The sequence below is a fragment of the Pimephales promelas genome, chromosome 25 (assembly GCF_988280905.1).
Source record: "Pimephales promelas chromosome 25, fPimPro1.hap1.1, whole genome shotgun sequence".
Lineage (NCBI taxonomy): Eukaryota > Metazoa > Chordata > Actinopteri > Cypriniformes > Leuciscidae > Pimephales > Pimephales promelas.
In genome coordinates, this window is record NC_142793.1 from 4,476,941 (window position 1) to 4,504,617 (window position 27,677).

The window sequence follows — 27,677 nt, forward strand, 5'->3', positions numbered from 1 at the left end:
ACCTATTTGACAACGTTATTATCAGTAGACAAGACTTCTAAACTAATGTTTAACAGTCAGTCTTTTAATTCAATGGCAAATACTTTTTTTAGGTTTTCAGTCATTGGCCTGGATGTACGGAGGCGTATTGCATTCACTTGAAGAAAAAAAATCTACTCTGTTTTTCTGAATTAACGAGTTAATTTTTTATGAGAAAAAAAAATTGCTCTGTTTTTCTGAATTAAAAAGTTAATTTTTCATGAGAAAAAAAAAATGTTGCTCTGTTTTTCTGAATTAATGAGTTAATTTTTCATGAGAAAAAAAATTTTGCTCAGTTTTTCTGAATTAAAAAGTTAATTTTTCATGAGAAAAAAAAATGTTGCTCTGTTTTTCTGAATTAATGAGTTAATTTTTAATGGATTTTTTTTTTTTGCTCATTAATTCAGAAAAACAGAGCAAAAACGTTTTTTCTCAAGAAAAACTAACTCATTAATTCAGAAAAACAGAGCTTTTTTTTCTCATGAAAAATTAACTCATTAATTCAGAAAAACAGAGCAAAACCTTTTTTTCTCATGAAAAATTAACTCATTAATTCAGAAAAACAGAGCAAAAAATTTTTTTCTCGTGAAAAATTAACTCATTAATTCAGAAAAACAGAGCAAATTTTTTTTTCTCATGAAAAATTAACTCATTAATTCAGAAAAACAGAGCAAAACCTTTTTTTCTCATGAAAAATTAACTCATTAATTCAGAAAAACAGAGCAAAACCTTTTTTTCTCATGAAAAATTAACTCATTAATTCAGAAAAACAGAGCAAAAATTTTTTTTCTCGTGAAAAATTAACTCATTAATTCAGAAAAACAGAGCAAATTTTTTTTTCTCATGAAAAATTAACTCATTAATTCAGAAAAACAGAGCAAAAAAAATTTTTTTCTCATGAAAAATTAACTCGTTAATTCAGAAAAACAGAGCAAAATTTTTTTTTCTCGTGAAAAATTAACTCATTAATTCAGAAAAACAGAGCAATTTTTTTTCTCATGAAAAATTAACTCGTTAATTCAGAAAAACAGAGTAGATTTTTTTTCTTCAAGTGAATGCAATACGCCTCCGTATGGATGTAACTCATATGCCTTGTAACACCACACACAGATGAGTCTTGTCACCTCCTCTCAGCCGCCTCACTCAAGTAGGAATCTGTCTAACCCTCTGCGGTCCCAGGTTGGACAAATTAAAGCTGATTAGTGAGATGTCGGGCTTGTGTTTTTGCCCTAAAGCTAAAGAGTCGCAATGACAGCGATACCTCATCCCTTATCAAGAGTGTTTTTTTTTTCTGTTGTTCAAACCACCTCCTGCGGTCAGCGTGGGCACGGCGGGAGAGACTGAGACTAACAGAGCCGTCCTTTGAATTGGTCCTGTCTCGCCAGCGGCGGTGTACATAAATTGTGTTTCGGAGCACAGGTGCCCAAACTGAGTGTGTATCGATGGCCTGTTACCCAGGATGCTCAAATTAAAGTGGGAGGGTTGTGATTAGAGAACGGCTCTTTTGTTGCCCCTTAAAAAGACAACAAGGGGGAGGAAACACAGCGTTGGGCCTTGGCCTAAGGCTCAGAACAGCATGGCAGCATGGACTAGTAGGAGATTATGAAGATGGAGAGGCGTGACTGTGGAGGAGCGGGATTAAATCAAGATGGTCTCCTGTGAGCTAACAGCCCATGGCGAAACCTTGTGGCAAACGCGCTCAACTCTATGCACCCTGTAATTACCCACACTGTCTTGGTTGTAGGCTCGGTGTGTTCCCCGTGAAAAGTTGAAAGTGTTTCCTGGCACTGTGTTTTGTTTCACTGATTCGAAACATAAAGAATTGGAGGAGCAGTGTGTGTGTGTGTGTGTGGTGCAGGTAGTTCTCAGCTGTGCTGTACTAATCACTCAACATTTGACCCGGGGCTAAATCAGCAAGCTGATCTATTCATCAAAGTTCCAGCCGAGATGGGAGCAGCCCGGCACTACGGGACGTCCCAACATGTGACAGCTGAGGCTTCCTAACAGTGTTTGTCAAAAAAAGCCCCTTTCTCCTGAACATACTGTACAGTCAACCAGATTCACACACCTACACGCACACTATACACGCAAAGGCAATTCTTTTAACGGGCCGTCTCAATTGTTATGCTCAAACCTTGTGGCCCCAAAAGTCCCAGGGGTCGGGATTTACACGAAGGCACCCAACTGCATCATGCTGTCCGCCCACTCGGGGTAAAGGACATGCTCTCCTATTGGCTGAGAGTCCAATAGGTTCCCCCACTCCATCTAGTTTCCCATTACTGGTTTCCAGAATGTGATCTAACCCAATGTTGAGTCCTTCACCAACACAAGTAACCCAAGACCCCCTGCACAGGGTACAAGATGCACACAAACACCCTCAGGGTTCCTCATTTGGATGGTTCTCGGGGGGTTTCTTGCTTTAGTGGCTCATACCCACCCACAGAGGGTCAGAAAAGGGCTTCACGCCTCTACCCAGACTATTTGGTGTCCTACCACCTCCACAGCATCATCTGCTGCTGCCATTAGTCTAATGACTACAGAAGAGCTACAGAGTAGACTGTGACTAATTCTGCTTCACCATTCAGCTGTGGGTGCAAATGGCCATTTTTACATCCATATGGGTCGACAGCTGTTGATTTTTTGGAATATGTGTGTGTGTGTGTGTGTGTTAAACAATGAAAAATAACTCAATGGACCCATAACAAGTTGAAAGAACAAGTAATACCACTTTGCTGTTCAATCAACACTAACGTAAAGTTATTCGAGAATCTGGCAGATATTGAGTGGTTCGGGATGGCTTTGGGTCACTGGATTCTAAACATTGTCAAGTTTCTCATATGCAAGTGAAAGATAAGTCTATACATTTGCTTTCTTAACAGTTTTTCAAGCTAATGAAGAGAAAAAAAGGACAAGGTTAAAACTCAAAACCCAAACCTCTCGAAGCACAATGTCCATTCAAACTCACATTTGCTCTCTTTAGCAAAAGAGAATTATCATATTAAACGGTTTGAAAGACGTCAACATTCTTAGAGTGACTGCTTTATTGAAATGGTGACTATGTAATGGAAGGATGCATTCATCTGGGTTGTAACGCCTTTTGAAGTCGCTTTTCAGGTCATTAGCCCATTTCCCATTCACCAAGAGCCTGCATGATACCCATTTTGGCACAACAAAGGCTGTTAATGAGTTAACGCCTCTGGTCCATTCTCTGTTTTCTTACAGACTGTTCTGAGGGGCCCGTAGGCTGGGCCTCCATTGGCTGGCTGTCTTTTTATTGGCTATCATAACAACTCCCAGCTGTGGGAGGGGACGCTCAGGGTTTGAAGTTAACACAGACTGAGAGAGGTCATGCTAAAGTTGAGAGGTCAATGCATTGTTGGTCTGCCAGTGAGAAGTGTATTTAAGAGCCCATAAACAGTATTCAGCTCATTTGGCTAAGTAGCCGTCCCCACTAGTCTTTTGTGCCGGGGCATTCAGGTATAGCCAATTACACTCAGGGCTCCTCTATAGAATTAATTTTTAGTCTGCTTTGTGGCTAAGAGTTGCTTGATAGGCAAAATGGGCCAGTAATTGATGATCATTAAAGGTTGTAAAGCTGTTTGGGGTTTGGAGAAAGTGATCTGTGAATGAAGAAAGACATAACGGCCCTTCTCATGAGGCCATTGTCAAAGCACAAATGAATGAAACCAATGCAGGGCTGACCTTCAGTTCGTGGAGGCTAGAAGACATTGGCATGATGAACTGAAAAAAGACACAAACACATTCTTGCTTCTCTCTGCAGGGTAAGAATTGTCAAGTCAAGTCACCTTTGCTTAGAACGCGCTTTTTCCAATACAGATTGCTTCAAAGCAGCTTTACAGAGATAACAGGAAAATAATGCAACAAAATTTGTTTTCAGAAGAAAATAGCGTCACAGTCAAGCTCAGTGATGCTTTATTTTTGTTGTAAAAAAATAATTTATAAAGTATATAGCCATTCTGGAGAAACCCATGAAGTCTTCGCACTACCACAATTTACCCCTATATGTTAAGCTATGACTAAATCATGTGTAGAAGTTTGTATAAATGTGTTCAGTGTGGATGTAGTTTTTATGTTCTGTTCCAGTGAAGTCACCTATGCTTTATACAATTATGTTCGTAGGGGATGTTTATTATTATTAGAGGCATGTGACCATGCCAAATGAATAGTGTCCAGGAGAGTTCAACAGCATCCCAGATGAGAAGAGTCCTTATGGACGTTAAGACTCACCCTTACCAAAGTTTCTTACGTGTATATAGAACAAAGCCTGTCAAAGATAGTGTGTGTCTCATTTGTGTAAAGAACAGAACACCCAACACTATCTCACGGCCAATTTGTACAAATTCATAGTGAGTATGAGTTGGCTAACTCGTACGAATTTGTTCAATTTGCCTAAACCCCAGTGAACCCCAGGTATGTTTAGGGGCGGGGTCAGGGCTAGGTCATTTGTACGAATTTGTTCGATTCCCCAGTAATGGTTGGTTTAGGGGCGGGGTCAGGGGAAGGTATTCGTACAGTACAAATTCGTTAGATTTTTCAAAACCCCAGTGATGGTAGGTTTAAGAGCGGGGTCAGGGGTAGGTATTCATCCGAATTCGTTTGATTTGTCTAAACCATAGACAGTAAAAGAAATGGACAGAGCTATCTCATTGGAATTCCATTGAGACGATTGAAGCCCGTTTTTGGCGATTTTTAGCACTTCTGTCCCTGACGCGCAGACTCAAACAGAGCTTGACTACGTAGTGGGACGTGACTGACCCGTCTGTCTTCTAGTGCTGTGGCATGAGAAATCTGAATCATTCCCTTCCGAAACATGGAGAGGTGGAGAGTGTCAATAGGAGCTGTCCATGAGCTAGGAGAAGGAGACAATTTTGCTAGGTATTCGGATTAATTATTTTGTCATTTTGCTTCCACGTTTCCCCGATTGCACGCGAGCTTCTTCTCATGTCCATACGGTAATCTCTCTACTGTGAGACAGAGAGTCGCGTGGCTATGACGCAATCGTTAGCCTACTTTCACTAAAACTGCTTCTACGGGGCCATAACATAAGCTACAAGGTAATGGAGCTATTTATACATTGTCGTGTTTCTTTAGAAATAAATAAAAGACAAATGGGGTCTTCAAACGCCTCAGATGTAAAGTTATTCACTGTCAAAGTGACGCCAAAATGAATGGGAGTCAATGGGAATGCTAACGCAAGTGAAGTTCTGCTACAAGATGTCAGCTCCCGCGAGGCTTCAACTTCCGGTCGATGGATTACCCCCTTGGTCTAAACCCCAATGATGGTTGGTTTAGGGGTGGGGTCAGGGGTAGGTCATTCGTACGAATTCGTTCGAATTTTCTAAACCCCAGTGATGGTAAGCTTAAGAACGGGGTCAGGGGTAGGTATTCGTTCGAATTCGTTCAATTTGTCTAAACCCCAATGATTGTTGGTTTAGGGGTGGGGTCAGGGGTAGGTTATTTGTACGAATTTGTTCGATTTTTCTAAACCTCAGTGATGGTAAGTTTAGGGACGGGGTCAGGGGTAGGTATTTGTACGAATTCGTTCGATTTGTCCAAACCCCAGTGATGGTAGGTTTAGGGGCAGGATCAAGGGTAGGTATTCGAACGAATTCGTTCGATTTGTCTAAACCCCAATGATGGTTGGTTTAGGGTTGGGGTCAGGGGTAGGTCATTCGTACGAATTCATTCGAATTTTCTAAACCCCAGTGATGGTAAGTTTAAGAGCGGGGTCAGGGGTAGGTATTCGTTCGAATTCGTTCAATTTGTCTAAACCCCAATGATTGTTGGTTTAGGGGTGGGGTCAGGGGTAGGTTATTTGTACGAATTTGTTCGATTTTTCTAAACCTCAGTGATGGTAAGTTTAGGGACGGGGTCAGGGGTAGGTATTTGTACGAATTCGTTCGATTTGTCCAAACCCCAGTGATGGTAGGTTTAGGGGCAGGATCAAGGGTAGGTATTCGAACGAATTCGTTCGATTTGTCTAAACCCCAATGATGGTTGGTTTAGGGTTGGGGTCAGGGGTAGGTCATTCGTACGAATTCGATCGATTTTTCTAAACCTCAGTGATGGTAAGTTTAGGGACGGGGTCAGGGGTAGTTATTTGTGTGAATTCGTTCGATTTGTCCAAACTCCGGTGATGGTAGGTTTAGGGGCAGGATCAAGGGTAGGTATTCGTATGAATTCGTTCGATTTTTCTAAACCTCAGTGATGGTAAGTTTAGGGACGGGGTCAGGGGTAGTTATTTGTGTGAATTCGTTCGATTTGTCCAAACTCCGGTGATGGTAGGTTTAGGGGCAGGATCAAGGGTAGGTATTCGTATGAATTCGTTCGATTTGTCTAAACCCCAGTGATGGTAGGTTTAGGGGCAGGGTCAGGGGTAGATCATTTGTATGAATTTGTTCGATTCCCCAGTGATGGTCGATTTAGGGACGGGGCCAGGGTTAGGTAATTCGTACAAATTCATGTCAATTTGGGAACTTTTAAAATATGTATCGAGTGAGGTCATACAAATTCGTATGAATAAGCCACCTTCTAAAATACGCACGTATTGCCGTGAGATCGGGCTGGTATACCATGTTCGGATGCTGCTGCTATAGTGAAACTGAAGGAATGACATCAACTGATTATCCATATGAGTGTAAGTACTAGTGTTACTGTATCCTACGTCAGTTTGAGGCTGGATCCTCTTACTCATTTTCTACAGCGTTTGAAGTGTGAAGAGCTTTGTCTTCAGTAAAATCGCTGTCAACCGATTGAACTTTAACTTTGACTCGTGGTCTTCATTGAGGACCATGCTGGTCTCTTTATGTGTTTTAACTGTAGTTCCCCTACAATAAACTTTTAATATTTGAATTAGCCTACACTGCAAGTGCACATTCAGTTCAATTAAGCACACTTCCTCCTCTCTCAGCCATATTTCACTGTTCTCCGGCTTTCCTTATTCGTTCCTCTTTTCTCTCTTTGTGTTTCTGTCCAAGAGAATATGATCTCTCTCTACAGCTGCCTGTGAGGCATATTGTTCTTGCTTATCATCAAATTCACTCCCACATCTGCACCAGCCAGAAAACAAACATTTGCAGAGCGAAACAAGTCATTTAGCATGGGTGTAATTGATACAACAGGGTTGCAACTACATAACTACACTCCAATCAGCACGAATCAAATGTGTTCGAGTATGTTTATTGGCCCTCGCTCTCCCTGTTCCCCTTTCAGGCATCGCTCTGTCTTCCACTGGTTTTCCTGGGCCCTGCACCAGGTGGGCTTGAAAAACTAGCTGTGGGGCCGAAAGGTCTCACCTCTGCCCCTGCACCCAAAACCACATATTAATCACAATGAAACCGCTTTGTTTTTACCATTGTGAGTTGACAGAGGCAGTATCTTTTTCCACACTCTCGCTTCTCGTCTCTCACCTCTTTGAAAAAATCAATAAAACGAACCTAGAGAAGATATCGCTTCATCTATACACATTAATCAAAAACAGTGTTATCAACGTAAGTGAAGCTTTATTATGTAGATCTGATTAATGTCTTTGATAAAGGCCAGAGGAATTAATTACCGATCGAACGTTCTGTGTAAGTGTGAGAAATTTTTGTGACCATCATTTTTTTATTTTTTTTGGAACATTGCAGTATTTGTTACAAAATATTTATCCGTGCACACTTACACACACATGTGGTTCGCTATCGAAAGGGTTTGGGACGACTTGACTTGAGGGTGAGGGATTTTCATTTTTGTGTGAATTAAACCTTTAATGTGTTTCAATTACTATAGTGTGTTAGTTTCCAGGGCGTATGTGTTTGCTATAGGGTTGCTAGGGCCGTTAGTCTGATCACTTATAGCACAACTATATCTTCAACAAGCCGCGTGATTTGAATTGTAATGTAATTGGGGCGAGTCAAGGAAGGGTAAGAGAGTATGAGCGTTAGTAAAAGTGATACTTAGCTTAGCATGCCCGCTTCTGCAAACCACATACACAGGGAGAATTGGATTTTAATTACACTTTGTGTGCTTTTCTCTGCGTTCTTGTACAAAAGCACACCTGCAAATCTAGGGCAACACTCCCACATACAATCTACACTTTGCGTCTGCTTTATCTGATGGGCAGGTGAATATGGCGTGTGCTGGTTTCATGTTCCTCTCGTGAGTCAGGGCCTACAAAGCAGATCAATCATTGATCATGTTCACACCGCTAATATCTGTATTATAGAGGAATAATAATGTTGACTCACCTGCTCGAGAGCTTCAAAGCCGAGGCAATTATCAGTGTGTGTTTGGAGATGTGTGAAAACGCTGTTGCTGTAGTCAGGTACACCACCCAAACAAGGCTCGGCTCAAACATACAGAAGGACTTGAGATGTGTGTGTTAGTCTCGAGTGGCTTGGGTTTGCTTGACAGACGGAGGATTAAACGCTCATTGGTGGAGTGACTCAGGTAGAATATGACTCTTTGAACTGATAAACTCATGCTTTTATGCTTTTGTGCCGGTCTGAAGTTATTTATACAATGTTTGCTCACTACTAATGACAATAACAGTTTCCTGGTTACTGTGGAGACCTTTTCTTTTGATAAAAATTGACAGCATTAATAAATTATTGCATGTTTCTAAGTGAAAGCATCATGCTTCTACGATTCACTTAAGCTTCTGAGAAACGCAGCCCTGAAAGATTTCTTTTCTTTTTGGAAACATCCGAGAAGCGCGTCTGCTTTATTTTCACAATTGAGATATTAAAAAGATTTTGTTCGTAATTTTATTTGGTATTTTCAGGAGATTAAGAGCCCATCCACACGAAGAAACGTTTCACTGTATACGTATATTTTTTTATCGTAATGGCGTTTCGTCCACACGGAATGAAACCACTATTTTTTGAAACCGGGTCCCAAAGTGGATAAATCTGGAAACGACACCCTTGCGGTTTCGTGTGTACAGGCAATCCGTATATTTTGTGAAACGATGATGTCATCACATTGTCGCACGCCATCTTCGTCTTCTTCTTGGTTCGTATACAGCGCACAAGGTTATGCGCATGCCCAAAGTCTTCTTCTCCGTGTATAGTGTATCTCTGTGGCAGAATTACAGCGCCCCATACTGGTCTGGCATATATACTGCACCGTTTTCAATCGTTTTCAGTGGTTTCGTGTGTATGCAGAGACGATGCCGTGTTTACGGATTTTTTTTTAGAACAAGGAAAAAAAATCAGATAGGGAACGCAGCAGCTTCGTGTGGACGTGGCCTAAATTCTTTCTTTTTTTTTTTTTTACATTTACGTTTTAATTTACTTATGTGCAAAACAAAAACGGTGGGTAATACAAAAATTAACAGATCACAAAAATGGAATTATTAATTGCATTACAATAAGACTACCCAGATTTAAAATACACTCTTTACAATGCTGTGTTGTTTGAAACAACGCGTTCTCATCCCAAAGCGCCATATAGGACGCTTTTGCAAAAGCGTAAATATCCAACGCACATGGCACCCTTTAACGTCTAATGAGACGCTTCGGTTAATGGTTAAGTTTAGGTATGGTGTAGGGTAAGGGTTAGACCACTAGGGGGTGCCTTCTGCCCAAATATATCTGCGTCTCATTTCACGTTAAAGGGTGCCATGTGCGTTGGATATTTACGCTTTTGCAAAAGCGTCCTATATGGCGCTTTGGGATGAGAACGGGCTCTTTGAACCCATATTTGGGTAAAATATGGACAAACCCAAATGTTGGTTTAAAAATGTAATTTAAAATGTTCAACTTTCAATTTCAACTTTAATTTTTTTAATTGCATTTTTTAACCCAACATTTGGGTTTGTCCATATTTTACCCAAATTTGGGTTGAAACAACCCAGCATTTTTTAGAGTGTACACTTTGTAGACACTGGAGAAAATCAAGTAGGATTTACTTTTCACTCAAAAATGATCAAAATTATAAACAATCACATAAATGGGATTAAATGTGAATTTTTGAAGTAGAAAAAGTGAAATAGATTATTGGAGTGTGTTTTACAAGAAAATACTTTGTTTAAATACATATATTTTTTTACAGTTCCTCTAGTGACTCTAACAACTCATATGTCTGGATCATATTTCACCCCAAAGCCAGAAGAATGAATACGCATGCATGGTATATTATACTTAAAAGAAGCATTTTTGTATTTGCCTGTGCCCGGACATGTTTTGCTAGACTCACTCTTATCTCAGTGCTCGAGGATGTTGCATTGAAAGACTTGTAGTTCTTGATCTAAGCGTCTGATCATCTCTGGGCGTTCCTGTAATGACTGTGTCAAGGTTGTCCTCGTGACCTGAAGGGGGCTGGTCTGCTTCAAATCCACTGTAATTATCCAAACAAAGGCCAGGCCTAATTGTCCTGTAAAACAATCCAGCTGCCATTGAGCAGCAGCAGATCTTTTCTCTGGCCAGGGGTGATCCATCTTTGCTGTGTCGCAGGGACAGAAGGAGGGCTCTGACAGGTTAAGCCGTGATATATAGTCATGTATTGTGTTGTGCTTTGCAGACGGGAACACAAAAGAAAAGTTAACCTGGATGACTCCATTGTCGCTGTCCTCTCGGCTCCACAGAGGATTTGGTGATAAAACAGACTCTTAGTGACGCACAGCGCGCCAGACATGAAATTGGACGCCAACACTGAATCCGTTATTGATGTCTGTCTGATGACACAAAGAAAGTGTGTAACTTTAGAGAGAAAGAAAGCGATGCTGCTGTGTGAATGAAACCGCTCGCATCACCAGAGAACTTTAAAGGACTTTTCTCTAGCATTATAAAAAGTCATTAATTTGCCCAAATTTTGACAAAATTTGCTTATACAGTACATTAATTTTATTAGTATGCAATCACATAGCAAAATTCCAGCGAAATTGAGGGCAAAAAAGGTCAATTTTCTCTTTCATCAGTTAGTGAAGCAGCGATGTGCCACATCTGTGCACCATCGGATGAAATTCACCATCACACAGATTCCAATTGAAATGTGTGGATTTCTTGAATATTTGCTGAATTACGGTACAATTTTTATTTTTGATTTGGGATATTGAAACAATTTTAATGTTGGAGATTTCATCCTTTCCCCATTTTAATCAATAAAAGCTGTACTTCCATGACTAGAGAAACGCTTTCTGGTACATTACCATTATGGCCACTACGTGAACTTGACTTCATGAGACTTTTATTATTTTCTGAAGGGTAGAAAAAAAAAAATGGTTACACCTTATTTTGATGGTTCTCTTTAAATATTTTGTAGACTGCAAATACATGTCAACTTATTCTTCTAACCCTAACCCCTACCAGTCTTCTAATACTCTATTGAGGGTCGGTTGACATGTGCAAAGTTACTTATAGTCAATAGGGGTCCATCAAAAAAAAAAATATCAAGTTCGCACAGGGTTTCGTACCCCACCTACCTGTCCACTGTGACCAAAACAACCAATGATCACATGACATGATCACATGAGGGCAAGAGGAACAAGTGACAAAACCAGAAACCATGATTAAGAAAGTGACTTAAAGGTGACATATTATGCCCCTTTTCACAAGATGTAATATAAATCTATGGTGTCCCCAGATTGTGTCTGAAATTTCAGCTCAGAATACCACCCCAGATCATTTATTGTAGCTTGTCAAATTTCCCCTTTGTGGGTGTGAGCAAAAACACGCCGTTTTTGTGTGTCCCTTTAAATGCAAATGAGCTGCAGCTCCGCCCCCGTTCAGAAGAGAGCCAATCCTTTACATTAGCTTGAGATACAATGACAAAACACTTGAATTTTACAATTAAGTGTTCAAAAACATTGCATTCAGTTTACACTTAAGTATATATTTTTAAAAGTATTGTATTTCCATAATAAGCTAAATTGAACTTCTTTTCACAGAGAATGGTAAAAATTGCTGTACTGAGTTCTGGTCATTAGAGAACATTGCCATTGTCAATAATGAAACAGTAAATGTATCGCCTCAGTTCTATTTTAAACAGTTCCGGCCGAAAAGATATTCCTTTACGTGTTTTGAACACCTTACATGTCATCTGAACACCTTAGGACACATCCTGACACCACATGCTAATGCCAACCTCGACGACAGCAACAGCTGTGATGATGTCACAAGCAGTGTTAGCATGATGCTATTTTGTGATTTTATTTTTGTATTCACCAGATGAAAATGAATCAGTTCAAAAGGGAGGTCCAATCCTCTTGCACTGATTTTTTTTTTTTTTACATTTATAATAGGCTTTATGCACAGCTGAACTACTTCCTGATTAATGCAGGTGTGCCTGACCTCAGTAGTCATGGCAACAATAATCAGACACACCTGAATTAATCAATTTGGCCCATAATGGCAGACAGGAAACAAGGAGCTGGCTTAAGTTCAGGAAGTACAGCAGCTGTACATAAAGCCCACTGAATCCTCCTCAGTGCCATTCAGAGATATAATGAATGTACACACAAGGACATGCCGGCAAGTTCTCTCGAACGGCTCTGGGAATGTCACACCAGTGCTGGAATTCCAGACTGCATACAGTTAAATAAAGCTTGCTATACACTTCTGGCTTTAGCCAACACATTTTGTACAAAATAAATGTTCCCACTCTCACTAATTCCTGCCATTTTCTCTTGTTCCAGAGAGAGTTTTCGTAGCTGTGCATCACTCATGCAAACCCTTGGACCGTTCGGAGTGGCAGCTACACACACACATACCTTTCTCACATGACAACCGCTAGCTGGACCTCGACTGCAAGTAGTAGGGTAGGAAGGGGGGGTTCACCTGCACCCGAAAGATATATTTTTTTTCAACCTAGTTTTTTGTAATCCTTAAGGTGTCTAGAAAAGGAATTTTGATGTTCCCCGCGCAAATTTTTGTCCCATATGTGATTTTTTGTATCATCTTTTGTGTCCGTGCTTGATTTTTGGCTGCGGAAAATGAAAACTTTAAACCTACATAGAATCTGAACAATACATCCTACAGACACAATCTACCCCATTTTCTCTTCGTCTTTGCATGAGGAATTGATAGATATGAGGATTGTCTTGATTAGATGATGTATAGTGCATAAAAACTCAAATAAACACCAAAAAAATGTCAAAAAACTCCTCCCCTATGGACCCTTCTGATATGTTTTCTAACTTTTGTATTTTTACAGTCTTTAGGATGTCTAAGAAGCAAATGTTGATGATCCCCACCTGAAATATTGTCACATGTATGTATTTTCTGGCTATATTGGTTGCCACCCTGGATATCCAAAAAAGCACATATAGGCAGTCTGTTTTTCTCCTTTAGTTTTCGATTTGATAAATCTCCTCCATTTTTCATAACTGGCTATGTAAATTATTGTTGAGCACATGTTGAGCTTGTTCCCAATGTTCACTTGTTGCACATTAAAAATATGACATAGATATTTTAATTAAATAATACATTTTAAGATACAACGTGTTCAAAAATATGCATTAATTAAAAATCACATCATGTAATTAGGATTCACTGGTAATGTGAGCTTTATTTAACATACATTTTTAAACTAACTACACAAATACATAGCCTACACCATGCACCAACACACAATTAGAAAGGTCTTTCTTGGTGAAGAGCATTTAGCGTTATGGAAGCCCACATTAACTGGCAGATAATGGTCTCTCCAGATTTCTGTTAAGTTGAAAAAAAATGTTATGCTTAATAATTAATTAATTATACTTTCATTATTATTATTACTACTGGTGAGGGAATGTGTTTCATCTCGAGTGGGACAATCTGAACAAAATAACAACAAACATTCATGGCTCAAGTGTGGTGAACTGGACCGGTGGGATCATGATACAGGAGGTGAAACCTGAATTTGATGCCCCCAACTCTCTGGAAATTCCACGAATGCTCCCACTCTACGAATGGAAAAAGACGCGCTCCCTTATGGTAGATATACCTGAGACCCTAAATTCATCATCAAGTCATGATTAGATGATGTATAGTGCATAAACACTCAAATGAACACCAAAAAATGTAAAAATAAATTGTGACATTGGATCACTGGAACTCCTGCCCTTAGGACCCTATTGATATTTTCTAACTTTTGTACTTTTACAGTCTTTATGATGTCTAAGAAGCAAATGTTGATGATCCCCACCTGAAACATGTTGGTCCAAATGAACATCTCCCATAATAAGTAGGTACTATTCAAACCATTATATTGGTGTTATTTATTGAAACAAAACAGAAAACCACTCATATATTCAAATACTGTTTGTGTAATGTCTATATGAAGAGTTCAGATGCAAAAGCCTCTAAGTGCCATTTGAAATTTGGTTCTAGAATGACCATTTTTATCAAGCTTGTGTATTTAAGTTCAGTAATTTCACTTAAATGACCATTAATAGGTAATCTTCATTGCCATTTAAGTGAAATTACTGAACTTAAATATACAAGCTTGATAAAATGATAATTTTAGAAGAAAATTTCAAATGGCACTTAGAGGCTTTTGCATCTGAACTCTTCATATAGGGTATAACAAATCCCCATTAGAATAAACTGAAATAGAAAAAAAGTGATTCTAATCAACCCCTCCTTGCACTGCCACCTTAACGTGGTGGAGGGGTTTGAGTACCCGAACGACCCTATGAGCTATGTTTTCCGGGGCTATATGCCCCTGGTAGGGTCTCCCAAGGCAAACTGGTCCTAGGCGACGGGTCAGACCAAGAACGGTTCAAAAAACCTTATGAGTGAAGTGAAAACAAGGACAGCCGGGGCCCCACCTTGGAGCCAGTATGTGAGCGCCTGGTGGCAGGGCCTCCCACACGGTGTCCGGCAGGGCTCAGCCCGAAGAAGCAACGTGGGGCCTCCTTCCCGTGGGGTCACCACCTTCAGGAGGGACCGTAAGGGGCCTGTGCTGAGAGGAACGGGCGGCAGTCGAAGGCGGGGGCCTCAACAACCCGATCCCTGGACATGGAAACTAGCTCTAGGGACAGAATGGCCCCCCTGACCTGAACCCGAGTAGTGTTCAGTTATTGGACTTCTGTGCTAGTCACAGTTTGTCCACAATGAACACCATCTTCAAGCAAAAGGGTGTCCATCAGTGCATGCAGCCCCTGAACACCCTACACTCTAAAAAATGCTGGGTTGTTTTAACCCAACTTTGGGTCAAATATGGACTAACCCAGCCGTTGGGTTAAATTTTTATATTACATTTTTAACCCAACATTTCGGGTTTGTCCATATTTGACCCAAAATTGGGTTAACACAACCCAGCATTTTTTAGAGTGTAGATGCACATTTATGATGGACAGATGCACTTTTATGATGGACAGATGCACTTTTATGATGGATAGATGCACTTTTATGATGGACAGATGCACTTTTATGATGGATAGATGCACTTTTATGATGGATAGATGCACTTTTATGATGGACAGATGCACTTTTATGATGGACAGATGCACTTTTATGATGGATAGATGCACTTTTATGATGGATAGATGCACTTTTATGATGGATAGATGCACTTTTATGATGGACAGGTTCACTTTTATGATGGACAGATGCACTTTTATGATGGACAGATGCACTTTTATGATGGACAGATGCACTTTTATGATGGACAGATGCACTTTTATGATGGATAGATGCACTTTTATGATGGATAGATGCACTTTTATGATGGGCAGATGCACTTTTATGATTGATAGATGCACTTTTATGATGGACAGATGCACTTTTATGATGGACAGATGCACTTTTATGATTGATAGATGCACTTTTATGATGGATAGATGCACTTTTATGATGGATAGATGCACTTTTATGATGGACAGATGCACTTTTATGATGGATAGATGCACTTTTATGATGGATAGATGCACTTATATGATGGGCAGATGCACTTTTATGAAGGACAGATCAGATGCACATTTATGATGGACAGATGCACTTATGTGATGGACAGATGCACTTTTATGATGGATAGATGCACTTTTATGATGGATAGATGCACTTTTATGATGGGCAGATGCACTTTTATGAAGGACAGATCAGATGCACATTTATGATGGACAGATGCACTTATGTGATGGACAGATGCACTTTTATGATGGATAGATGCACTTTTATGATGGACAGATGCACTTTTATGATGGATAGATGCACTTTTATGATGGACAGATGCACTTTTATGATGGATAGATGCACTTTTATGATGGACAGATGCACTTTTATGATGGATAGATGCACTTTTATGATGGATAGATGCACTTTTATGATGGGCAGATGCACTTTTATGATGGACAGATGCACTTTTATGATTGATAGATGCACTTTTATGATGGACAGATGCACTTTTATGATGGACAGATGCACTTTTATGATTGATAGATGCACTTTTATGATGGACAGATCAGATGCACATTTATGATGGACAGATGCACTTATGTGATGGATAGATGCACTTTTATGATGGACAGATGCACTTTTATGATGGATAGATGCACTTTTATGATGGACAGATGCACTTTTATGATGGATAGATGCACTTTTATGATGGACAGATGCACTTTTATGATGGATAGATGCACTTTTATGATGGATAGATGCACTTTTATGATGGGCAGATGCACTTTTATGAAGGACAGATGCACTTTTATGATGGACAGATGCACTTTTATGATTGATAGATGCACTTTTATGATGGACAGATGCACTTTTATGATGGACAGATGCACTTTTATGATGGATAGATGCACTTTTATGATGGGCAGATGCACTTTTATGATGGATAGATGCACTTTTATGATGGATAGATGCACTTTTATGAAGGACAGATGCACTTTTATGATGGACAGATGCACTTTTATGATGGATAGATGCACTTTTATGAAGGACAGATGCACTTTTATGATGGACAGATGCACTTTTATGATGGACAGATGCACTTTTATGATGGACAGATGCACTTATGTGATGGACAGATGCACTTTTATGATGGATAGATGCACTTTTATGATTGATAGATGCACTTTTATGATGGACAGATGCACTTTTATGATTGATAGATGCACTTTTATGATTGATAGATGCACTTTTATGATGGACAGATGCACTTTTATGATGGATAGATGCACTTTTTTTTCTCAGTGATCGTAAATAAAACAAAATTCCATTTTTCTTGGTTTAATGAAAACCGATTATGTTACATAGACATGGCACATAGACATATACACTAGACCTCACCTTGACTACGGCAGTTCATTGGAACGAATGCATCAATAGAGCCGCCATCTTGAAACAAGGGAGCCCCTCCACTTTAATGCATCAGCATCAATGTAGTAGACACAGTAAATTACCATAAATCATCATGAATGTGATTTTTCTTGTTTTTTTGGTTTGTTCCAACGGTCAGACATGTATTTATCATTGATTCCAGAAAGAAAAAAAAAATTTTTTTTTAAAAAAAAAAAACATTCTTTCTAGTTCAGATTTAATCCGTGAACATCATACGCTGCACAGAAGTCCGCCACCATCAATGAATTTGAATTAAAGGCAGAGATAGCAGCATTACCTAGCTACTTCCTATGACAAGACCCCTGTTCCAAGATGGCGGCGGTTTTGACGCATGCTTAGACCCCCAAGGTGAAGTCTAGTGTATATATCTATGGTTATGGCAGAGCCGAATAAACATCTGGATATCTCTCCACTGGAGCGTGTTAACGCAAACGTGTAAGTTTCACGTTTGAGGGGGTTAAACCGTGACATCTACACATTTTCCAAAGTGGACTATTTAGGCTGCTTCATTAAAAATGTGACAAAAGACGTTTTTTTCGCCGTGGATCGAGGCAAATGAATCCTTTTCACCTTGAAAATAATACATGTTTTTTGCATTTTAAATAATAGACCATTTCTCAGTGATCGTCAATAAAACAAAATTCCATTTTTCTCGGTTTAATGAAAACCAATAGGTCGTTATGGCAGAGGCGAATAACATCTGGATATCTCTCCACTGGAGCGTGTTAACGCAAACGTGTAAGTTTCACGTTTGAGGGGGTTTAAACCGTGACATCTACACATTTTCCAAAGTGGACTATTTAGGCTGCTTCGCCGTGGATCGAGGCAAATGAATCCTTTTCACCTTGAAAATAATAAATGTTTTTTGCATTTTAAATAATAGACCATTTCTCGGTGATCGTCAATAAAACAAAATTCCATTTTTCTCGGTTTAATGAAAACCAATAGGTCGTGATGGTAAGTTTCAGTTTAGTGTAAGTTTCACGTTTGAGGGGGTTTAAACCGTGACATCTACACGTTTTCAAAAGTGGACCAACGTGATTATTTCACGTCTTGTCGTGATACCGGGTTGAAGAAATGTTGTTTTGGCCACTTTGTTTAATAACAACAATTTAACGTAAGCAAGAATGGGATTTGAACTCAGGTCTTCTTGCTTAAAGCCCAACGCTTTATCAATTAAGCCACTGAATCTGTTGAGTTCAAAGATGTATTGAATTAATTTTTTATTGACGGTTTGGTTTTATTTGTTGGAAAAATAAATATAGAAATATAATTTGACACAAGAGGGCAGTATAGCCCTATTTATGGTTTTGAGTTTAAACTAAACTCAAATAGGTCGAGTATTTAAAAGGTTATGGTTAACACCGTTAACGTGGTTTAACGTCGATGTAATACGTTGTTTTAGCGTACCTTGTGCTTAAACGAGGAGCTGAGGGACGCCCAAGAAAATAGAGATTTTACTCATTAGGCTGCTTCATTAAAAATTTGACATTTAGACGTTTTCTTCGGCGTGGATCCAGGCAAAAGAATCCTTTTTTTTTTTTTGCATTTTAAATAATAGAACATTTCTCAGTGATCGTAAATAAAACAAAATTCCATTTTTTCTGTTTAATGAAAGCCTGACATCTACACATTTTCCAAAGTGGAATATTTAGGCTGCTTCATTAAAAATGTGATATTTAGACGTTTTCTTCGGCGTGGATCCAGGCAAATGAATCCTTTTCACCTTGAAAATAATTTTTTATTTTTTTTGCTTTTTAAATAATAGAACATTTCTCAGTGATCACAAATAAAAAAAAAATTAAATTTTTCTCGGTTTAATGAAAACCGATAGGTCGTTATGGCAGAGGCGAATAAACATCTGGATATAGAGGGCCATGAGACATAGACCTGAGTGCAACAATGGAGGCTCTAGACCCTTCCAGAGCTGAGATATCGAAATTCAAAATTTCGAACAGAAAAAAAAAAGACAGTGTTACCCCTTACTTTTTTTTTTTTTTGGGCGAAAAATTTAGTATCCCCAATCTTCTCAAAACTCTGGATTCTGATAGAGGGCCATGAGACTTAGACCTGAGTGCAACAATGGAGGCTCTAGACCCTTCCAGAGCTGAGATATCGAAACTCAAAATTTCGACCCGAAAAAAAAAAAACGTCAGTTTTACCCCTTTCGTTTTTTTTGGGGGGGCGAAAAATTAAGTATCCCCAATCTTCTCAAAACTCTGGATTCTGATAGAGGGCAATGAGACATAGACCTGAGTGCAACAATGGAGGCTCTAGACCCTTTCAGAGCTGAGATATCGAAATTCAAAATTTCGACCAGAAAAAAAAACCACAGTGTTGCCCCTTACGTTTTTTTTTTTGGGCGAAAAATTAAGTATCCCCAATCTTCTCAAAACTCTGGATTCTGATAGAGGGCCATGAGACTTAGACCTGATTGTAAAAATGGAGGCTCTAGACCCTTCCAGAGCTGAGATATCGAAAATAAAAATTTTGAATTTCGATATCTCAGCTCTGGAAGGGTCTAGAGCCTCCATTGTTGCACTCAGGTCTATGTCTCATGGTCCTCTATCAGAATCAAGAGTTTTAAGAAGATTGGGGATACTTAATTTTTCGTCCAAAAAAAAAAAAACGTAAGGGGTACCACTGTCGTTTTTTTTTTCGGGCCGAATTTTTGAGTTTCGATATCTCAGCTCTGGAAGGGGCTAGAGCCTCCATTTTTGCACTCAGGTCTAAGTCTCATGGCCCTCTACCAGAATTTGGGAAGATTGGAGAAACTTAATTTTTCGCCCAAAAAAAATAACGTAAGGGGTACCACTGTGGTTTTTTTTTCGGGCTGAATTTTTGAGTTTCTATATCTCGGCTCTGGAAGGGGCTAGAGCCTCCATTTTTGCACTCAGGTCTAAGTCTCATGGCCCTCTATCAGAATTTGGGAAGATTGGAGAAACTTAATTTTTCGCCCAAAAAAAAAAAACGTAAGGGGTACCACTGTCATTTTTTTTTCTGGTCGAAATTTTGAATTTCGATATCTCAGCTCTGGAAGGGTCTAGAGCCTCCATTTTTGCACTCAGGTCTAAGTCTTATGGCCCTCTATCAGAATCCAGAGTTTTGAGAAGATTGGGGATACTTAATTTTTCGCCCAAAAAAAACGTAAGGGATAAAACTGTCGTTTTTTTTTCTGGTCTAAATTTTGAATTTCGATATCTCAGCTCTGGAAGGGTCTAGAGCCTCCATTGTTGCACTCAGGTCTAAGTCTCATGGTCCTCTATCAGAATCCAGAGTTTTAAGAAGATTGGGGATACTTAATTTTTCGTCCAAAAAAAAAAACGTAAGGGGTAACACTGTCGGTTTTTTTTCGGGTCGAAATTTTGAGTTTCGATATCTCAGCACTGGAAGGGTCTAGAGCCTCCATTGTTGCACTCAGGTCTATGTCTCATGGTCCTCTATCAGAATCCAGAGTTTTAAGAAGATTGGGGATACTTAATTTTTCGTCCAAAAAGAAAAAACGTAAGGGGTACCACTGTCGTTTTTTTTTTCGGGCCGAAATTTTGAGTTTCGATATCTCAGCTCTGGAAGGGGCTAGAGCCTCCATTTTTGCACTCAGGTCTAAGTCTCATGGCCCTCTACCAGAATTTGGGAAGATTGGAGAAACTTAATTTTTCGCCCAAAAAAAAAAAACGTAAGGGGTACCACTGTCGTTTTTTTTTTCGGGCCGAATTTTTGCGTTTCGATATCTCAGCTCTGGAAGGGGCTAGAGCCTCCATTTTTGCACTCAGCTCTAAGTCTCATGGCCCTCTATCAGAATTTGGGAAGATTGGAGAAACTTAATTTTTCTCCCCCCAAAAAAAAGTAAGGGGTACCACTGTCGTTTTTTTTTCGGGCCGAATTTTTGAGTTTCGATACCTCAGCTCTGGAAGGGGCTAGAGCCTCCATTTTTGCACTCAGATCTAAGTCTCATGGCCCTCTATCAGAATTTGGGAAGATTGGAGAAACTTAATTTTTCGCCCAAAAAAAAAACGTAAGGGGTACCACTGTCGTTTTTTTTTTCGGGCCGAATTTTTGAGTTTCGATATCTCAGCTCTGGAAGGGGCTAGAGCCTCCATTTTTGCACTCAGGTCTAAGTCTCATGACCCTCTATCAGAATTTGGGAAGATTGGAGAAACTTAATTTTTCGCCCAAAAAAAAAAACGTAAGGGGTACCACTGTCGTTTTTTTTTTTCGGGCCGAATTTTTGAGTTTCGATATCTCAGCTCTGGAAGGGGCTAGAGCCTCCATTTTTGCACTCAGGTCTAAGTTTCATGGCCCTCTATCAGAATTTGGGAAGATTGGAGAAACTTAATTTTTCGCCCCAAAAAAAAAAAACGTAAGGGGTACCACTGTCGTTTTTTTTTTCGGGCCGAATTTTTGAGTTTCGATATCTCAGCTCTGGAAGGGTCTAGAGCCTCCATTTTTGCACTCAGGTCTAAGTCTCATGGCCCTCTACCAGAATTTGGGAAGATTGGAGAAACTTAATTTTTCGCCCAAAAAAAAAAAACGTAAGGGGTACCACTGTCGTTTTTTTTTTCGGGCCGAATTTTTGCGTTTCGATATCTCAGCTCTGGAAGGGGCTAGAGCCTCCATTTTTGCACTCAGCTCTAAGTCTCATGGCCCTCTATCAGAATTTGGGAAGATTGGAGAAACTTAATTTTTCTCCCCCCAAAAAAAAGTAAGGGGTACCACTGTCGTTTTTTTTTCGGGCCGAATTTTTGAGTTTCGATACCTCAGCTCTGGAAGGGGCTAGAGCCTCCATTTTTGCACTCAGATCTAAGTCTCATGGCCCTCTATCAGAATTTGGGAAGATTGGAGAAACTTAATTTTTCGCCCAAAAAAAAAACGTAAGGGGTACCACTGTCGTTTTTTTTTTCGGGCCGAATTTTTGAGTTTCGATATCTCAGCTCTGGAAGGGGCTAGAGCCTCCATTTTTGCACTCAGGTCTAAGTCTCATGACCCTCTATCAGAATTTGGGAAGATTGGAGAAACTTAATTTTTCGCCCAAAAAAAAAAACGTAAGGGGTACCACTGTCGTTTTTTTTTTTCGGGCCGAATTTTTGAGTTTCGATATCTCAGCTCTGGAAGGGGCTAGAGCCTCCATTTTTGCACTCAGGTCTAAGTTTCATGGCCCTCTATCAGAATTTGGGAAGATTGGAGAAACTTAATTTTTCGCCCCAAAAAAAAAAAACGTAAGGGGTACCACTGTCGTTTTTTTTTTCGGGCCGAATTTTTGAGTTTCGATATCTCAGCTCTGGAAGGGTCTAGAGCCTCCATTTTTGCACTCAGGTCTAAGTCTCATGGCCCTCTATCAGAATTTGGGAAGATTGGAGAGACTTAATTTTTCGCCCAAAAAAAAAAACGTAAGGGGTACCACTGTCGTTTTTTTTTTCGGGCCGAATTTTTGAGTTTCGATATCTCAGCTCTGGAAGGGGCTAGAGCCTCCATTTTTGCACTCAGGTCTAAGTCTCATGGCCCTCTACCAGAATTTGGGAAGATTGGAGAAACTTAATTTTTCGCCCAAAAAAAACGTAAGGGGTACCACTGTCGTTTTTTTTTCGGGCCGAATTTTTGAGTTTCGATATCTCAGCTCTGGAAGGGGCTAGAGCCTCTATTTTTGCACTCAGGTCTAAGTCTCATGGCCCTCTATCAGAATTTGTTAAGATTGGAGAAACTTAATTTTTCGCCCAAAAAAAAAAACGTAAGGGGTACCACTGTCGTTTTTTTTTCGGGCCGAATTTTTGAGTTTCGATATCTCAGCTCTGGAAGGGGCTAGAGCCTCCATTTTTGCACTCAGGTCTAAGTCTCATGGCCCTCTACCAGAATTTGGGAAGATTGGAGAAACTTAATTTTTCGCCCCCCCAAAAAAAACGTAAGGGTACCACTGTCGTTTTTTTTTCGGGCTGAATTTTTGAGTTTCGATATCTCAGCTCTGGAAGGGGCTAGAGCCTCCATTTTTGCACTCAGGTCTAAGTCTCATGGCCCTCTATCAGAATTTGGGAAGATTGGAGAAACTTAATTTTTCGCCCCAAAAAAAAAAACGTAAGGGGTACCACTGTCGTTTTTTTTTTCGGGCCGAATTTTAGAGTTTCGATATATCAGCTCTGGAAGGGGCTAGAGCCTCCATTTTTGCACTCAGGTCGAAGTCTCATGGCCCTCTATCAGAATTTGGGAAGATTGGAGAGACTTAATTTTTCGCCCAAAAAAAAAAACGTAAGGGGTACCACTGTCGTTTTTTTTTTTCGGGCCGAATTTTTGAGTTTCGATATCTCAGCTCTGGAAGGGGCTAGAGCCTCCATTTTTGCACTCAGGTCTAAGTCTCATGGCCCTCTATCAGAATTTGTTAAGATTGGAGAAACTTAATTTTTCGCCCAAAAAAAAAAACGTAAGGGGTACCACTGTCGTTTTTTTTTCGGGCCGAATTTTTGAGTTTCGATATCTCAGCTCTGGAAGGGGCTAGAGCCTCAATTTTTGCACTCAGGTCTAAGTCTCATGGCCCTCTACCAGAATTTGGGAAGATTGGAGAAACTTAATTTTTCGCCCCCCCCAAAAAAAACGTAAGGGTACCACTGTCGTTTTTTTTTTCGGGCTGAATTTTTGAGTTTCGATATCTCAGCTCTGGAAGGGGCTAGAGCCTCCATTTTTGCACTCAGGTCTAAGTCTCATGGCCCTCTATCAGAATTTGGGAAGATTGGAGAAACTTAATTTTTCGCCCCAAAAAAAAAACGTAAGGGGTACCACTGTCGTTTTTTTTCGGGCCGAATTTTAGAGTTTCGATATCTCAGCTCTGGAAGGGGCTAGAGCCTCCATTTTTGCACTCAGGTCTAAGTCTCATGGTCCTCTATCAGAATCCAGAGTTTTAAGAAGATTGGGGATACTTAATTTTTCGTCCAAAAAAAAAACGTAAGGGGTAACACTGTCGGTTTTTTTTCGGGTCGAAATTTTGAGTTTCGATATCTCAGCACTGGAAGGGTCTAGAGCCTCCATTGTTGCACTCAGGTCTATGTCTCATGGTCCTCTATCAGAATCCAGAGTTTTAAGAAGATTGGGGATACTTAATTTTTCGTCCAAAAAGAAAAAACGTAAGGGGTACCACTGTCGTTTTTTTTTTCGGGCCGAAATTTTGAGTTTCGATATCTCAGCTCTGGAAGGGGCTAGAGCCTCCATTTTTGCACTCAGGTCTAAGTCTCATGGCCCTCTACCAGAATTTGGGAAGATTGGAGAAACTTAATTTTTCGCCCAAAAAAAAAAAACGTAAGGGGTACCACTGTCGTTTTTTTTTTCGGGCCGAATTTTTGCGTTTCGATATCTCAGCTCTGGAAGGGGCTAGAGCCTCCATTTTTGCACTCAGCTCTAAGTCTCATGGCCCTCTATCAGAATTTGGGAAGATTGGAGAAACTTAATTTTTCTCCCCCCAAAAAAAAGTAAGGGGTACCACTGTCGTTTTTTTTTTTTTCGGGCCGAATTTTTGAGTTTCGATATCTCAGCTCTGGAAGGGGCTAGAGCCTCCATTTTTGCACTCAGGTCTAAGTTTCATGGCCCTCTATCAGAATTTGGGAAGATTGGAGAAACTTAATTTTTCGCCCCAAAAAAAAAAAACGTAAGGGGTACCACTGTCGTTTTTTTTTTCGGGTCGAAATTTTGAGTTTCGATATCTCAGCACTGGAAGGGTCTAGAGCCTCCATTGTTGCACTCAGGTCTATGTCTCATGGTCCTCTATCAGAATCCAGAGTTTTAAGAAGATTGGGGATACTTAATTTTTCGTCCAAAAAGAAAAAACGTAAGGGGTACCACTGTCGTTTTTTTTTTCGGGCCGAAATTTTGAGTTTCGATATCTCAGCTCTGGAAGGGGCTAGAGCCTCCATTTTTGCACTCAGGTCTAAGTCTCATGGCCCTCTACCAGAATTTGGGAAGATTGGAGAAACTTAATTTTTCGCCCAAAAAAAAAAAACGTAAGGGGTACCACTGTCGTTTTTTTTTTCGGGCCGAATTTTTGCGTTTCGATATCTCAGCTCTGGAAGGGGCTAGAGCCTCCATTTTTGCACTCAGCTCTAAGTCTCATGGCCCTCTATCAGAATTTGGGAAGATTGGAGAAACTTAATTTTTCTCCCCCCAAAAAAAAGTAAGGGGTACCACTGTCGTTTTTTTTTTTCGGGCCGAATTTTTGAGTTTCGATATCTCAGCTCTGGAAGGGGCTAGAGCCTCCATTTTTGCACTCAGGTCTAAGTTTCATGGCCCTCTATCAGAATTTGGGAAGATTGGAGAAACTTAATTTTTCGCCCCAAAAAAAAAAAACGTAAGGGGTACCACTGTCGTTTTTTTTTTCGGGCCGAATTTTTGAGTTTCGATATCTCAGCTCTGGAAGGGTCTAGAGCCTCCATTTTTGCACTCAGGTCTAAGTCTCATGGCCCTCTATCAGAATTTGGGAAGATTGGAGAGACTTAATTTTTCGCCCAAAAAAAAAAACGTAAGGGGTACCACTGTCGTTTTTTTTTTCGGGCCGAATTTTTGAGTTTCGATATCTCAGCTCTGGAAGGGGCTAGAGCCTCCATTTTTGCACTCAGGTCTAAGTCTCATGGCCCTCTACCAGAATTTGGGAAGATTGGAGAAACTTAATTTTTCGCCATAAAAAAAACGTAAGGGGTACCACTGTCGTTTTTTTTTCGGGCCGAATTTTTGAGTTTCGATATCTCAGCTCTGGAAGGGGCTAGAGCCTCTATTTTTGCACTCAGGTCTAAGTCTCATGGCCCTCTATCAGAATTTGTTAAGATTGGAGAAACTTAATTTTTCGCCCAAAAAAAAAAACGTAAGGGGTACCACTGTCGTTTTTTTTTCGGGCCGAATTTTTGAGTTTCGATTTCTCAGCTCTGGAAGGGGCTAGAGCCTCCCTTTTTGCACTCAGGTCTAAGTCTCATGGCCCTCTACCAGAATTTGGGAAGATTGGAGAAACTTAATTTTTCGCCCCCCAAAAAAAAACGTAAGGGTACCACTGTCGTTTTTTTTTCGGGCTGAATTTTTGAGTTTCGATATCTCAGCTCTGGAAGGGGCTAGAGCCTCCATTTTTGCACTCAGGTCTAAGTCTCATGGCCCTCTATCAGAATTTGGGAAGATTGGAGAAACTTAATTTTTCGCCCCAAAAAAAAAAAACGTAAGGGGTACCACTGTCGTTTTTTTTTTCGGGCCGAATTTTAGAGTTTCGATATATCAGCTCTGGAAGGGGCTAGAGCCTCCATTTTTGCACTCAGGTCGAAGTCTCATGGCCCTCTATCAGAATTTGGGAAGATTGGAGAGACTTAATTTTTCGCCCAAAAAAAAAAACGTAAGGGGTACCACTGTCGTTTTTTTTTTTCGGGCCGAATTTTTGAGTTTCGATATCTCAGCTCTGGAAGGGGCTAGAGCCTCCATTTTTGCACTCAGGTCTAAGTCTCATGGCCCTCTACCAGAATTTGGGAAGATTGGAGAAACTTAATTTTTCGCCCAAAAAAAAAAACGTAAGGGGTACCACTGTCGTTTTTTTTTCGGGCCGAATTTTTGAGTTTCGATATCTCAGCTCTGGAAGGGGCTAGAGCCTCTATTTTTGCACTCAGGTCTAAGTCTCATGGCCCTCTATCAGAATTTGTTAAGATTGGAGAAACTTAATTTTTCGCCCCAAAAAAAAAACGTAAGGGGTACCACTGTCGTTTTTTTTTCGGGCCGAATTTTTGAGTTTCAATATCTCAGCTCTGGAAGGGGCTAGAGCCTCCATTTTTGCACTCAGGTCTAAGTCTCATGGCCCTCTACCAGAATTTGGGAAGATTGGAGAAACTTAATTTTTCGCCCCCCCCAAAAAAAACGTAAGGGTACCACTGTCGTTTTTTTTTCGGGCTGAATTTTTGAGTTTCGATATCTCAGCTCTGGAAGGGGCTAGAGCCTCCATTTTTGCACTCAGGTCTAAGTCTCATGGCCCTCTATCAGAATTTGGGAAGATTGGAGAAACTTAATTTTTCGCCCCAAAAAAAAAAACGTAAGGGGTACCACTGTCGTTTTTTTTCGGGCCGAATTTTAGAGTTTCGATATCTCAGCTCTGGAAGGGGCTAGAGCCTCCATTTTTGCACTCAGGTCTAAGTCTCATGACCCTCTATCAGAATCCAGAGTTTTGGGAAGATTGGAGAAACTTAATTTTTCGCCCCAAAAAAAAAAACGTAAGGGGTACCACTGTCGTTTTTTTTTTTCGGGCCGAATTTTTGAGTTTCGATATCTCAGCTCTGGAAGGGGCTAGAGCCTCCATTTTTGCACTCAGGTCTAAGTCTCATGGCCCTCTACCAGAATTTGGGAAGATTGGAGAAACTTAATTTTTCGCCCCAAAAAAAACGTAAGGGGTAC